The sequence below is a fragment of the Triticum dicoccoides genome, chromosome 1A, assembly GCF_002162155.2.
Source record: "Triticum dicoccoides isolate Atlit2015 ecotype Zavitan chromosome 1A, WEW_v2.0, whole genome shotgun sequence".
Lineage (NCBI taxonomy): Eukaryota > Viridiplantae > Streptophyta > Magnoliopsida > Poales > Poaceae > Triticum > Triticum dicoccoides.
Window position 1 is genome coordinate 102,763,621 of NC_041380.1, and position 5,627 is coordinate 102,769,247.

At 41.5% G+C, this 5,627-nt stretch overlaps 1 pseudogene; it reads right to left on the reverse strand.

Moving 5' to 3' along the window:
- Positions 1–396: 396 nt before the first annotated feature.
- On the reverse strand, positions 397–5,387 carry LOC119351900 (annotated as a pseudogene).
- Positions 5,388–5,627: the final 240 nt, after the last annotated feature.

The following is a 5,627-nucleotide window of genomic DNA, read 5'->3' on the forward strand; positions in this document are numbered from 1 at the left end:
TACATTGTCCTTTCTCTGTTTTCTCTCATTTTTTCTTTCTTTTTTTATTTTGGGCCTTCTTTCTTTTTTTCTTTTGGCCTCTTTTTTTCCGCCCGGAGTTTCATCCCGACTTGTGGGGGAATCATAGTCTCCATCACCCTTTCCTCACATGGGACAATGCTCTAGTGATGATCATCACACTTTTATTTTCTTACAACTCAAGAATTACAACTCGATACTTAGAACAAAATATGACTCTATGTGAATGCCTCCGGCGGTGTACCGGGATTGCGATGAATCAAGAGTGACATGTATGAAATATTAATTATGCTTTCCTTGCCACAAATACGATGTCAACTACATGATCATGCAAAGCAATATGACAATGATGATGGCTGTCATAATAAATGGAATGGTGGAGAGTTGCATGGCAATATATCTCGGAATGGCTATGGAAATGCCATAATAGGTAGGTATGGTGACTGTTTTGATGAAGATATAAGGGGGCTTATGTGTGATAGAGTGTATCATATCACGGGGTTTGGATGCACCAGCGAAGTTTGCACCAACTCTCAAGCTGAGAAAGGGCAATGCACGGTACCGAAGAGGCTAGCAACGATGGAAGTGTGAGAGTGCATATAATCCATGGACTCAACATTAGTCATAAAGAACTCACATACTTATCGAAAAAATCTACAAGTCATCAAAACCAAGCACTACGCGCATGCTCCTAGGGGGATAGATTGGTAGGAAAAGACCATCGCTCGTCCCCGACCGCCACTCATAAGGAAAGCAATCAAAGAACACCCCATGCTTCAAATTTGTCACATAACGTTTACTATACGTGCACGCTACGGGACTTGCAACTTCAACACAAGTATTCATCAATTTCACAATTACTCAACCAGCACACCTCTAATATTACCACCTTTATATCTCAAAACCATCTATCAAGCATTCAACTTCTCTTAGCATTTAAAATTTATAACCAAAGTGAATTACCATGTTATTCTAAAGGACTCTCAAAATGATATAAGTGAAGCATGAGAGATCAATTATTTCTATAAAATAGAACCACCGCCGTGCTCTAAAAGATATAAGCGAAGCACTAGAGCAAAAATTATCCAACTCAAAAGATATAAGTGAAGCACATAGAGTATTCTAATAAATTCCAATTCATGTGTGTCCCTCCCAAAAGGTGTGTGCAGCAAGGATGATTGTGGTAAATTAAAAAGCAAAGACTCAAATCATACAAGACACTCCAAGCAAAACACATATCATGTCGCGAATAAAAATATAGCTCCAAGTAAAGTTACCGATGAACGAAGACGAAAGAGGGGATGCCTTCCGTTGCGTCCCCAAGCTTAGGCTTTTGGTTGTACTTGTATTTTACCTTGGGGTGCCTTGGGCATCCCCAAACTTGGGCTCTTGCCATTCCTTGTTCCATAATCCATCAAATCTGTAACATCCCGATTCTCGGAATGTTTAAGAAAAAGTTTTCCAAAAATTAGGGCGAGAAAATTTCATTTGTTTTATTTGTTAATGAAGCTTAAATTGGACTCTTCTAATTTGGAGGATTTAATTTGAACTAATGCCAACCTAAATTAAAATTTGATTTTACTTCTTCTCTTTTAGTCGGGTTTTATTTTCTTTTCATCGGCATATTAAAATGTGCACCTTCGATTTTCTTTGGTGTTTTTTATATTCATTTGGCTTTGATTGAGCATTATTCATTTTAGGGTTTCCCTAAAAGGGACTCAACTTATTTTCTTTCTATCAAACTCCGAACAGAAATTCCAAGTCTCAATCCATATATCTCTATTCTGTGTGTATCTTATTTTCTTTTGTCCATCGCATAGGCTAAATCCATATCTTTCTTTTTGTTATATTCTCTCTCTTTTCTAGGGTGCATCCACATTTTTCTTCCAAACCGAACTGGCCAAGCCCGTCTCTGTTTTTTTCTTCTCTCTTCTCTCTTCCCAGTATTCCACTTAGGCCTGGCCGATTTGGTCCATTACCCCAAGGGACGCCTCTCCTTAGCTTCTCTGAACGTTCCCACTATCCTCTCATCCTCATCTTTTCTGTATGCTCCCACTACAGAAAGAAAGGAAACTTACATCATGAAGGAAGCCACCCACTAAATCCCTTTAATTGCTACCGTTTCCAAAGATAAATAAACTGCCCCATCTCCATCGAGCGAAACCTCCTCTCCTTCCTCTTCCCTTTGTAAGTTCGTTCTCAGCCTACAGAAACAGAAGAGAAAACCTACAGCCACCACACACACCCCTCCTCCAATTCCTTCAACTCTCAACCGTTTTAAGTTGTCAAGATATGTAGAAGTGTGTCTTGATCTAGTCTTCCAATCCCACCACTTGTCCTGCCCTCTCCCATCTCTTTCTCTACAGAAACTCTCTCTCCAAAGAATGGCACTCCATGGATGCCGGTGCTCATTCCCGGTGACGTAGACCATCTCCATCAGCACCCTTGCGCCCCAAGGTCCATCTCCACACCATGGATCCATTCAGAGAAGAACGAACGCGTCCCATAGACAACACGCGAAAAATTCAGCATGTTCGTCTAGACTGTTCATCGAGTTCGTTGGATTGATTCGTCGCGCTCAGTGAGCTTCTATCCAATTCTTTTTGTGCACCTTTAAAATATCACTCAAGTTATCTCCTAGACATCTTGGTTCCTCCTATTTTTAGCGTTGGTCGCGTTGATGCTATCCGTCGCATAAACCGTAGGTCATGGTCATAATTTTTTTTGACACCTGAAACAGTAAGAGAGGCTCCTACTGTGTATATTAATTAAAGTATCAAAAAAGATCTTACAAGATCATAACCTTACATCCATGGCCATGATATAGAGCGGAGTGTAATTTGGGGTGGGTAAGATAAAGGACTACCCTACGGATGTACAAAGTACTCTGGAAAAGAGGGAACAAACCCTCTGTGTCTCTCCTTGGCCCTATGAGTAAGGAGAGAGAAGTCTTCTTTGAATCTTGTTACCCACGAGCTGATAGAAGGAGCAATGCTTCAAAAATGTTTATTATTCCTCTCTTTCCACAGGCTCCAAGAGGCATATAGGAAAATCTCCATGAACATTGGGTTGTTCCAAGCAGTTTTGGCTTCCTGGATCCAAAGTAATCTATCTCCTTGTGTAGCCCAGTGGATATGTAAAGTGTCCCAACAAGCCTTGCTGAATGGGAAATGAAAGATCATATGCTCAAGAGTTTCCTCGTCATTAGTACCGCAGAGGATGCATCCATAGTTGTCTCCAATTTTATAGTGTCTTCTCTTTAGCATATTCCTTGTGTTGAGAAGATCAGAGAGAAGTAACCATCCAAAGACTTTGATTTTCATTGTGGCGGAGGATTTCCAGAGCCATTTGTAAGCTTTGTGAGTTGACACGTCTCGAAAATAGAATTTGTAGTAACTTTTGGCCGTGTAGACGTCAGTTCCCAAGGCATAGCACCACTGATCCCTCTCAACTTCATCAACTTGGTTACCAACATGTGCTGTGATTTCCTGGATATGTCTTAGCTCATCATGGGCTTGCATGGAGAGGGGAAGGTGGAAGGTTTCATTGAGATTTTGGCTCCCAAGGAAGTTTCTAACTGAGATATCTTCAAGTTTGGCATAGGAAAATGCACGTGGGTGTGATTCTGCCAGTACCTCATCAAGCCAAAGGTCTTTCCACATCAGGACCGTGTCCCCCGAATGAACAACCACATGGGAGATGCCTCGATAAGTCGGGGTAAGTTTGAGAATGTCTTTCCACCAGAATGAACCACATGGGTCTGAGACATGAGGGATTTTGTCCACATAGTAAGTAGACCAAATCAAGTCCACCCATGGCACATCCCAATGATTGTAGAATTTATGTAGGTACTTCATGAGTGGCACATCACTTTGGGTTTTAATGTCCAGGACCCCTAGGCCTCCACAATCTTTAGGGCGGCAAACCATTTGCCAGGAGGCCAGAGAGTTGCACTTGTCTCCGTCATCCGTTTTCTTTGTCCAAAGGGCTTTCCTTCTGATTTTGTCAAGAAGGTCAATGATCTTTGGTGGTAATTTCAGAGTGCACAGTGCAAAGATTATTAAGGACGTGATGACAGAATTCAACAATGACAATTTGCCTCCATAAGATATCATCGACAAGGTGGAGGAGAGACGTCGTTCAACTCCACATACTAGAGGCATTAGATCTTGTACCATTGGTTTCGAAGTACCCATGGGTAGGCCCAGGTAAGTGAAAGGTGGCTTTCCTATCACACAGCCAAATATTTGAGCAATATGCTGAGCAGTGGCAGCATCACAGTTTAGAGGAACAAGGGTTGACTTGTGGAAGTTGATTTTGAGTCCAATGGAAGTTGCATAATCAGTTAGAATTTGTTTGACTAGAGTAGCTTGATCAGCACAGGCCGGTAGTAACATGATTGTATCATCAACATACTATATGACCGGATAGTCTAATTGGTTGGGTCGATTGAAGGGCAGTTTCAGATCATTTCTCCTATAAGAATCATTTATAGCCGCTTGAAGTAGGTCAGCGGCAAGGACAAAAATGAGGGGGGACAAGGGATCCCCCTGTCGAACACCACATTTGCAATGGAATTGACGACCTGGCACTCCATTAAGGAGAACAGACTATTTGCCCGAGGAAAAAATGTCTTTGATCCAGCCCAACCACTTATCATTGAATCCCATGTTCTTCATAATTTCAATCATGGCCTCATGTTCTATGGTATCGAATGCTTTGGCGAAGTCCAACTTAAGTAAAACAATTGGTTGCTTAGAATTTTGGCATTGATATATATATTCAAATGCCCACGCAAGGCAGTCTTGGATGGACCTCTTTTTCAAAAAACCGTACTGGTTGCGGTGTATGATCTTCAAAATAACTTTTTGCAACCGATTAGCCAGGAGTTTAGTGATGACTTTAAGACAGCAATTAAGAAGAGTGATGGGTCGGAAGTCATTAACTCCTTGTGGTGCGGCGACTTTGGGAATGAGAGTAATATAACCATCATTAATGCTCTCCAGATTGAGTCCTCCATCAAAGAACTGATCACATAAAGCATAGAAGTCTTCTTTTATTATGTGCCAACAAGATTTGAGGAATGAGCCATTGAATCCATCTGGTCCTGGTGCCCTGTCGGCCGGCATTTCTTTGATAACAAGATCGATCTCCTGCCTTGTGAATGGTATAGTTAGAGCATCAAGACCATCAATCCTCTTAATAATACCAGCAAGATTAAATTTCATCTCATGCTTGGATGAGGTACCCAGTCGTTCTTTGAAGGAATGAAAGATAACAGACTCCTTGCTCGCATGATCTTCAGCAACCGTGCCATCTTGGAGGGTGAGGGAGGCGATATTATTCCTTATGTATCTTTCTGACGCCATGGCCTGAAAAAACTTGGAGTTCTCACCACCAAAATGAACCCAGCGAATGGTGCATCTTTTCTTCCAATATTGTTTCTGGTATGATAGAAGTCGCAAAATGTGTGCTTTGAGGATAGTTCGAAAATTGGTCTCAGGAATGGTCAGACTCCTTTTGTTTTCAATTGCATCTAGATTAGACAAAGCCTTATTGGAGTTGGTAATGGCAATGGATAGGTGGGAGATGTTCTTGCTCCAACGTTT